Below are 10,826 nucleotides of genomic sequence, written 5' to 3' on the forward strand. Positions count from 1 at the left end.
TTCATTTCCAGTAACAGTTTGAATTTTTAGGTTTCACTCTGTTTTCTCCTATATTGATAGATGTATTTGGAACTCTAAATCCAACACGGTTTGTGCTAGCTTCTTGAAACTTGACACAGTAAAGTAGTTTCACATTCTATCTCTATGTTTTGTTTCCTCTTGATGTAGCCCTAAGCAGTGACTGGCGAGAAACACTTTCATGGAAAGAGGTTGCCAAGCTTCCAAAAATTACGAAACTCCAGAAATCTCAGCAAATATTTTTTCACCCAAACTGCATGATACTTTCAGGTAATGATCAGTACACGAAGGCGACTTGGTTCCCCAAATTTCGTTCTTCTATGTTGAAGCGTTCATTTCCAGTAACAGTTTGAATTTTTAGGTTTCACTCTGTTTTCTCCTATATTGATAGATGTATTTGGAACTCTAAATCCAACACGGTTTGTGCTAGCTTCTTGAAACTTGACACAGTAATGTAGTTTCACATTCTACATCTATGTTTTGTTTCCTCTTGATGTAGCCCTAAGCAGTGACTGGCGAGAAACACTTTCATGGAAAGGGGTTGCCAAGCTTCCAAAAATTACGAAACTCCAGAAATCTCAGCAAATATTTTTTCACCCAAACTGCATGATACTTTCAGGTAATGATCAGTACACGAAGGCGACTTGGTTCCCCAAATTTCGTTCTTCTATGTTGAAGCGTTCATTTCCAGTAACAGTTTGAATTTTTAGGTTTCACTCTGTTTTCTCCTATATTGATAGATGTATTTGGAACTCTAAATCCAACACGGTTTGTGCTAGCTTCTTGAAACTTGACACAGTAATGTAGTTTCACATTCTATCTCTATGTTTTGTTTCCTCTTGATGTAGCCCTAAGCAGTGACTGGCGAGAAACACTTTCATGGAAAGGGGTTGCCAAGCTTCCAACAATTACGAAACTCCAGAAATCTCAGCAAATATTTTTTCACCCAAACTGGATGATACTTTCAGGTAATGATCAGTACACGAAGGCGACTTGGTTCCCCAAATTTCGTTCTTCTATGTTGAAGCGTTCATTTCCAGTAACAGTTTGAATTTTTAGGTTTCACTCTGTTTTCTCCTATATTGATAGATGTATTTGGAACTCTAAATCCAACACGGTTTGTGCTAGCTTCTTGAAACTTGACACAGTAAAGTAGTTTCACATTCTATCTCTATGTTTTGTTTCCTCTTGATGTAGCCCTAAGCAGTGACTGGCGAGAAACACTTTCATGGAAAGGGGTTGCCAAGCTTCCAAAAATTACGAATCTCCAGAAATCTCAGAAAATATTTTTTCACCCAAACTAGATGATACTTTCAGGTAATGATCAGTACACTAAGGCGACTTGGTTCCCCAAATTTCGTTCTTCTATGTTGAAGCGTTCATTTCCAGTAACAGTTTGAATTTTTAGGTTTCACTCTGTTTTCTCCTATATTGATAAATGTATTTGGAACTCTAAATCCAACACGGTTTGTGCTAGCTTCTTGAAACTTGACACAGTAAAGTAGTTTCACATTCTATCTCTATGTTTTGTTTCCTCTTGATGTAGCCCTAAGCAGTGAGTGGCGAGAAACACTTTCATGGAAAGGGGTTGCCAAGCTTCCAAAAATTACGAATCTCCAGAAATCTCAGCAAATATTTTTTCACCCAAACTGCATGATACTTTCAGGTAATGATCAGTACACGAAGGCGACTTGGTTCCCCAAATTTCGTTCTTCTATGTTGAAGCGTTCATTTCCAGTAACAGTTTGAATTTTTAGGTTTCACTCTGTTTTCTCCTATATTGATAGATGTATTTGGAACTCTAAATCCAACACGGTTTGTGCTAGCTTCTTGAAACTTGACACAGTAATGTAGTTTCACATTCTACATCTATGTTTTGTTTCCTCTTGATGTAGCCCTAAGCAGTGACTGGCGAGAAACACTTTCATGGAAAGGGGTTGCCAAGCTTCCAAAAATTACGAAACTCCAGAAATCTCAGCAAATATTTTTTCACCCAAACTGCATGATACTTTCAGGTAATGATCAGTACACGAAGGCGACTTGGTTCCCCAAATTTCGTTCTTCTATGTTGAAGCGTTCATTTCCAGTAACAGTTTGAATTTTTAGGTTTCACTCTGTTTTCTCCTATATTGATAGATGTATTTGGAACTCTAAATCCAACACGGTTTGTGCTAGCTTCTTGAAACTTGACACAGTAATGTAGTTTCACATTCTATCTCTATGTTTTGTTTCCTCTTGATGTAGCCCTAAGCAGTGACTGGCGAGAAACACTTTCATGGAAAGGGGTTGCCAAGCTTCCAACAATTACGAAACTCCAGAAATCTCAGCAAATATTTTTTCACCCAAACTGGATGATACTTTCAGGTAATGATCAGTACACGAAGGCGACTTGGTTCCCCAAATTTCGTTCTTCTATGTTGAAGCGTTCATTTCCAGTAACAGTTTGAATTTTTAGGTTTCACTCTGTTTTCTCCTATATTGATAGATGTATTTGGAACTCTAAATCCAACACGGTTTGTGCTAGCTTCTTGAAACTTGACACAGTAAAGTAGTTTCACATTCTATCTCTATGTTTTGTTTCCTCTTGATGTAGCCCTAAGCAGTGACTGGCGAGAAACACTTTCATGGAAAGGGGTTGCCAAGCTTCCAAAAATTACGAATCTCCAGAAATCTCAGAAAATATTTTTTCACCCAAACTAGATGATACTTTCAGGTAATGATCAGTACACTAAGGCGACTTGGTTCCCCAAATTTCGTTCTTCTATGTTGAAGCGTTCATTTCCAGTAACAGTTTGAATTTTTAGGTTTCACTCTGTTTTCTCCTATATTGATAAATGTATTTGGAACTCTAAATCCAACACGGTTTGTGCTAGCTTCTTGAAACTTGACACAGTAAAGTAGTTTCACATTCTATCTCTATGTTTTGTTTCCTCTTGATGTAGCCCTAAGCAGTGAGTGGCGAGAAACACTTTCATGGAAAGGGGTTGCCAAGCTTCCAAAAATTACGAATCTCCAGAAATCTCAGCAAATATTTTTTCACCCAAACTGCATGATACTTTCAGGTAATGATCAGTACACGAAGGCGACTTGGTTCCCCAAATTTCGTTCTTCTATGTTGAAGCGTTCATTTCCAGTAACAGTTTGAATTTTTAGGTTTCACTCTGTTTTCTCCTATATTGATAGATGTATTTGGAACTCTAAATCCAACACGGTTTGTGCTAGCTTCTTGAAACTTGACACAGTAATGTAGTTTCACATTCTATCTCTATGTTTTGTTTCATCTTGATGTAGCCCTAAGCAGTGACTGGGGAGAAACACTTTCATGGAAAGGGGTTGCCAAGCTTCCAAAAATTACGAATCTCCAGAAATCTCAGCAAATATTTTTTCACCCAAACTAGATGATACTTTCAGGTAATGATCAGTACACGAAGGCGACATGGTTCCCCAAATTTCGTTCTTCTATGTTGAAGCGTTCATTTCCAGTAACAGTTTGAATTTTTAGGTTTCACTCTGTTTTCTCCTATATTGATAGATGTATTTGGAACTCTAAATCCAACACGGTTTGTGCTAGCTTCTTGAAACTTGACACAGTAATGTAGTTTCACACTCTATCTCTATGTTTTATTTCCTCTTGATGTAGCCCTAAGCAGTGACTGGCGAGAAACACTTTCATGGAAAGGGGTTGCCAAGCTTCCAAAAATTACGAAACTCCAGAAATCTCAGCAAATATTTTTTCACCCAAACTGCATGATACTTTCAGGTAATGATCAGTACACGAAGGCGACTTGGTTCCCCAAATTTCGTTCTTCTATGTTGAAGCGTTCATTTCCAGTAACAGTTTGAATTTTTAGGTTTCACTCTGTTTTCTCCTATATTGATAGATGTATTTGGAACTCTAAATCCAACACGGTTTGTGCTAGCTTCTTGAAACTTGACACAGTAAAGTAATTTCACATTCTATCTCTATGTTTTGTTTCCTCTTGATGTAGCCCTAAGCAGTGACTGGCGAGAAACACTTTCATGGAAAGGGGTTGCCAAGCTTCCAAAAATTACGAAACTCCAGAAATCTCAGCAAATATTTTTTCACCCAAATTGCATGATACTTTCAGGTAATGATCAGTACACGAAGGCGACTTGGTTCCCCAAATTTCGTTCTTCTATGTTGAAGCATTCATTTCCAGTAACAGTTTGAATTTTTAGGTTTCACTCTGTTTTCTCCTATATTGATAAATGTATTTGGAACTCTAAATCCAAGACGGTTTGTGCTAGCTTCTTGAAACTTGACACAGTAAAGTAGTTTCACGTTCTATCTCTATGTTTTGTTTCCTCTTGATTTAGCCCTAAGCAGTGACTGGCGAGAAACACTTTCATGGAAAGGGGTTGCCAAGCTTCCAAAAATTACGTATCTCCAGAAATCTCAGCAAATATTTTTTCACCCAAACTAGATGATACTTTCAGGTAATGATCAGTACACTACGGCGACTTGGTTCCCCAAATTTCGTTCTTCTATGTTGAAGCGTTCATTTCCAGTAACAGTTTGAATTTTTAGGTTTCACTCTGTTTTCTCCTATATTGATAGATGTATTTGGAACTCTAAATCCAACACGGTTTGTGCTAGCTTCTTGAAACTTGACACAGTAAAGTAGTTTCACATTCTATCTCTATGTTTTGTTTCCTCTTGATGTAGCCCTAAGCAGTGACTGGCGAGAAACACTTTCATGGAAAGAGGTTGCCAAGCTTCCAAAAATTACGAAACTCCAGAAATCTCAGCAAATATTTTTTCACCCAAACTGCATGATACTTTCAGGTAATGATCAGTACACGAAGGCGACTTGGTTCCCCAAATTTCGTTCTTCTATGTTGAAGCGTTCATTTCCAGTAACAGTTTGAATTTTTAGGTTTCACTCTGTTTTCTCCTATATTGATAGATGTATTTGGAACTCTAAATCCAACACGGTTTGTGCTAGCTTCTTGAAACTTGACACAGTAAAGTAGTTTCACATTCTATCTCTATGTTTTGTTTCCTCTTGATGTAGCCCTAAGCAGTGACTGGCGAGAAACACTTTCATGGAAAGGGGTTGCCAAGCTTCCAAAAATTACGAAACTCCAGAAATCTCAGCAAATATTTTTTCACCCAAACTGCATGATACTTTCAGGTAATGATCAGTACACGAAGGCGACTTGGTTCCCCAAATTTCGTTCTTCTATGTTGAAGCGTTCATTTCCAGTAACAGTTTGAATTTTTAGGTTTCACTCTGTTTTCTCCTATATTGATAGATGTATTTGGAACTCTAAATCCAACACGGTTTGTGCTAGCTTCTTGAAACTTGACACAGTAATGTAGTTTCACATTCTATCTCTATGTTTTGTTTCCTCTTGATGTAGCCCTAAGCAGTGACTGGCGAGAAACACTTTCATGGAAAGGGGTTGCCAAGCTTCCAACAATTACGAAACTCCAGAAATCTCAGCAAATATTTTTTCACCCAAACTGGATGATACTTTCAGGTAATGATCAGTACACGAAGGCGACTTGGTTCCCCAAATTTCGTTCTTCTATGTTGAAGCGTTCATTTCCAGTAACAGTTTGAATTTTTAGGTTTCACTCTGTTTTCTCCTATATTGATAGATGTATTTGGAACTCTAAATCCAACACGGTTTGTGCTAGCTTCTTGAAACTTGACACAGTAAAGTAGTTTCACATTCTATCTCTATGTTTTGTTTCCTCTTGATGTAGCCCTAAGCAGTGACTGGCGAGAAACACTTTCATGGAAAGGGGTTGCCAAGCTTCCAAAAATTACGAATCTCCAGAAATCTCAGCAAATATTTTTTCACCCAAACTAGATGATACTTTCAGGTAATGATCAGTACACTAAGGCGACTTGGTTCCCCAAATTTCGTTCTTCTATGTTGAAGCGTTCATTTCCAGTAACAGTTTGAATTTTTAGGTTTCACTCTGTTTTCTCCTATATTGATAAATGTATTTGGAACTCTAAATCCAACACGGTTTGTGCTAGCTTCTTGAAACTTGACACAGTAAAGTAGTTTCACATTCTATCTCTATGTTTTGTTTCCTCTTGATGTAGCCCTAAGCAGTGAGTGGCGAGAAACACTTTCATGGAAAGGGGTTGCCAAGCTTCCAAAAATTACGAATCTCCAGAAATCTCAGCAAATATTTTTTCACCCAAACTGCATGATACTTTCAGGTAATGATCAGTACACGAAGGCGACTTGGTTCCCCAAATTTCGTTCTTCTATGTTGAAGCGTTCATTTCCAGTAACAGTTTGAATTTTTAGGTTTCACTCTGTTTTCTCCTATATTGATAGATGTATTTGGAACTCTAAATCCAACACGGTTTGTGCTAGCTTCTTGAAACTTGACACAGTAATGTAGTTTCACATTCTATCTCTATGTTTTGTTTCCTCTTGATGTAGCCCTAAGCAGTGACTGGCGAGAAACACTTTCATGGAAAGGGGTTGCCAAGCTTCCAAAAATTACGAATCTCCAGAAATCTCAGCAAATATTTTTTCACCCAAACTAGATGATACTTTCAGGTAATGATCAGTACACGAAGGCGACATGGTTCCCCAAATTTCGTTCTTCTATGTTGAAGCGTTCATTTCCAGTAACAGTTTGAATTTTTAGGTTTCACTCTGTTTTCTCCTATATTGATAGATGTATTTGGAACTCTAAATCCAACACGGTTTGTGCTAGCTTCTTGAAACTTGACACAGTAATGTAGTTTCACACTCTATCTCTATGTTTTATTTCCTCTTGATGTAGCCCTAAGCAGTGACTGGCGAGAAACACTTTCATGGAAAGGGGTTGTCACGCTTCCAAAAATTACGAAACTCCAGAAATCTCAGCAAATATTTTTTCACCCAAACTGCATGATACTTTCAGGTAATGATCAGTACACGAACGCGACTTGGTTCCCCAAATTTCGTTCTTCTATGTTGAAGCGTTCATTTCCAGTAACAGTTTGAATTTTTAGGTTTCACTCTGTTTTCTCCTATATTGATAGATGTATTTGGAACTCTAAATCCAACACGGTTTGTGCTAGCTTCTTGAAACTTGACACAGTAAAGTAGTTTCACATTCTATCTCTATGTTTTGTTTCCTCTTGATGTAGCCCTAAGCAGTGACTGGCGAGAAACACTTTCATGGAAAGGGGTTGCCAAGCTTCCAAAAATTACGAAACTCCAGAAATCTCAGCAAATATTTTTTCACCCAAATTGCATGATACTTTCAGGTAATGATCAGTACACGAAGGCGACTTGGTTCCCCAAATTTCGTTCTTCTATGTTGAAGCATTCATTTCCAGTAACAGTTTGAATTTTTAGGTTTCACTCTGTTTTCTCCTATATTGATAGATGTATTTGGAACTCTAAATCCAAGACGGTTTGTGCTAGCTTCTTGAAACTTGACACAGTAAAGTAGTTTCACGTTCTATCTCTATGTTTTGTTTCCTCTTGATTTAGCCCTAAGCAGTGACTGGCGAGAAACACTTTCATGGAAAGGGGTTGCCAAGCTTCCAAAAATTACGTATCTCCAGAAATCTCAGCAAATATTTTTTCACCCAAACTAGATGATACTTTCAGGTAATGATCAGTACACTAAGGCGACTTGGTTCCCCAAATTTCGTTCTTCTATGTTGAAGCGTTCATTTCCAGTAACAGTTTGAATTTTTAGGTTTCACTCTGTTTTCTCCTATATTGATAGATGTATTTGGAACTCTAAATCCAACACGGTTTGTGCTAGCTTCTTGAAACTTGACACAGTAAAGTAGTTTCACATTCTATCTCTATGTTTTGTTTCCTCTTGATGTAGCCCTAAGCAGTGACTGGTGAGAAACACTTTCATGGAGAGATGTTGCCAAGCTTCCAAAAATTACGAAACTCCAGAAATCTCAGCAAATATTTTTTCACCCAAACTGCATGATACTTTCAGGTAATGATCAGTACACGAAGGCGACTTGGTTCCCCAAATTTCGTTCTTCTATGTTGAAGCGTTCATTTCCAGTAACAGTTTGAATTTTTAGGTTTCACTCTGTTTTCTCCTATATTGATAAATGTATTTGGAACTCTAAATCCAAGACGGTTTGTGCTAGCTTCTTGAAACTTGACACAGTAAAGTAGTTTCACGTTCTATCTCTATGTTTTGTTTCCTCTTGATGTAGCCCTAAGCAGTGACTGGCGAGAAACACTTTCATGGAAAGGGGTTGCCAAGCTTCCAACAATTACGAAACTCCAGAAATCTCAGCAAATATTTTTTCACCCAAACTGGATGATACTTTCAGGTAATGATCAGTACACGAAGGCGACTTGGTTCCCCAAATTTCGTTCTTCTATGTTGAAGCGTTCATTTCCAGTAACAGTTTGAATTTTTAGGTTTCACTCTGTTTTCTCCTATATTGATAGATGTATTTGGAACTCTAAATCCAACACGGTTTGTGCTAGCTTCTTGAAACTTGACACAGTAAAGTAGTTTCACATTCTATCTCTATGTTTTGTTTCCTCTTGATGTAGCCCTAAGCAGTGACTGGCGAGAAACACTTTCATGGAAAGGGGTTGCCAAGCTTCCAAAAATTACGAATCTCCAGAAATCTCAGCAAATATTTTTTCACCCAAACTAGATGATACTTTCAGGTAATGATCAGTACACTAAGGCGACTTGGTTCCCCAAATTTCGTTCTTCTATGTTGAAGCGTTCATTTCCAGTAACAGTTTGAATTTTTAGGTTTCACTCTGTTTTCTCCTATATTGATAAATGTATTTGGAACTCTAAATCCAACACGGTTTGTGCTAGCTTCTTGAAACTTGACACAGTAAAGTAGTTTCACATTCTATCTCTATGTTTTGTTTCCTCTTGATGTAGCCCTAAGCAGTGAGTGGCGAGAAACACTTTCATGGAAAGGGGTTGCCAAGCTTCCAAAAATTACGAATCTCCAGAAATCTCAGCAAATATTTTTTCACCCAAACTGCATGATACTTTCAGGTAATGATCAGTACACGAAGGCGACTTGGTTCCCCAAATTTCGTTCTTCTATGTTGAAGCGTTCATTTCCAGTAACAGTTTGAATTTTTAGGTTTCACTCTGTTTTCTCCTATATTGATAGATGTATTTGGAACTCTAAATCCAACACGGTTTGTGCTAGCTTCTTGAAACTTGACACAGTAATGTAGTTTCACATTCTATCTCTATGTTTTGTTTCCTCTTGATGTAGCCCTAAGCAGTGACTGGCGAGAAACACTTTCATGGAAAGGGGTTGCCAAGCTTCCAAAAATTACGAATCTCCAGAAATCTCAGCAAATATTTTTTCACCCAAACTAGATGATACTTTCAGGTAATGATCAGTACACGAAGGCGACATGGTTCCCCAAATTTCGTTCTTCTATGTTGAAGCGTTCATTTCCAGTAACAGTTTGAATTTTTAGGTTTCACTCTGTTTTCTCCTATATTGATAGATGTATTTGGAACTCTAAATCCAACACGGTTTGTGCTAGCTTCTTGAAACTTGACACAGTAATGTAGTTTCACACTCTATCTCTATGTTTTATTTCCTCTTGATGTAGCCCTAAGCAGTGACTGGCGAGAAACACTTTCATGGAAAGGGGTTGTCACGCTTCCAAAAATTACGAAACTCCAGAAATCTCAGCAAATATTTTTTCACCCAAACTGCATGATACTTTCAGGTAATGATCAGTACACGAACGCGACTTGGTTCCCCAAATTTCGTTCTTCTATGTTGAAGCGTTCATTTCCAGTAACAGTTTGAATTTTTAGGTTTCACTCTGTTTTCTCCTATATTGATAGATGTATTTGGAACTCTAAATCCAACACGGTTTGTGCTAGCTTCTTGAAACTTGACACAGTAAAGTAGTTTCACATTCTATCTCTATGTTTTGTTTCCTCTTGATGTAGCCCTAAGCAGTGACTGGCGAGAAACACTTTCATGGAAAGGGGTTGCCAAGCTTCCAAAAATTACGAAACTCCAGAAATCTCAGCAAATATTTTTTCACCCAAATTGCATGATACTTTCAGGTAATGATCAGTACACGAAGGCGACTTGGTTCCCCAAATTTCGTTCTTCTATGTTGAAGCATTCATTTCCAGTAACAGTTTGAATTTTTAGGTTTCACTCTGTTTTCTCCTATATTGATAGATGTATTTGGAACTCTAAATCCAAGACGGTTTGTGCTAGCTTCTTGAAACTTGACACAGTAAAGTAGTTTCACGTTCTATCTCTATGTTTTGTTTCCTCTTGATTTAGCCCTAAGCAGTGACTGGCGAGAAACACTTTCATGGAAAGGGGTTGCCAAGCTTCCAAAAATTACGTATCTCCAGAAATCTCAGCAAATATTTTTTCACCCAAACTAGATGATACTTTCAGGTAATGATCAGTACACTAAGGCGACTTGGTTCCCCAAATTTCGTTCTTCTATGTTGAAGCGTTCATTTCCAGTAACAGTTTGAATTTTTAGGTTTCACTCTGTTTTCTCCTATATTGATAGATGTATTTGGAACTCTAAATCCAACACGGTTTGTGCTAGCTTCTTGAAACTTGACACAGTAAAGTAGTTTCACATTCTATCTCTATGTTTTGTTTCCTCTTGATGTAGCCCTAAGCAGTGACTGGTGAGAAACACTTTCATGGAGAGATGTTGCCAAGCTTCCAAAAATTACGAAACTCCAGAAATCTCAGCAAATATTTTTTCACCCAAACTGCATGATACTTTCAGGTAATGATCAGTACACGAAGGCGACTTGGTTCCCCAAATTTCGTTCTTCTATGTTGAAGCGTTCATTT

Source organism: Spermophilus citellus (genome assembly GCF_964194105.1).
Source record: "Spermophilus citellus genome assembly, chromosome: X".
NCBI classification, from domain to species: domain Eukaryota; kingdom Metazoa; phylum Chordata; class Mammalia; order Rodentia; family Sciuridae; genus Spermophilus; species Spermophilus citellus.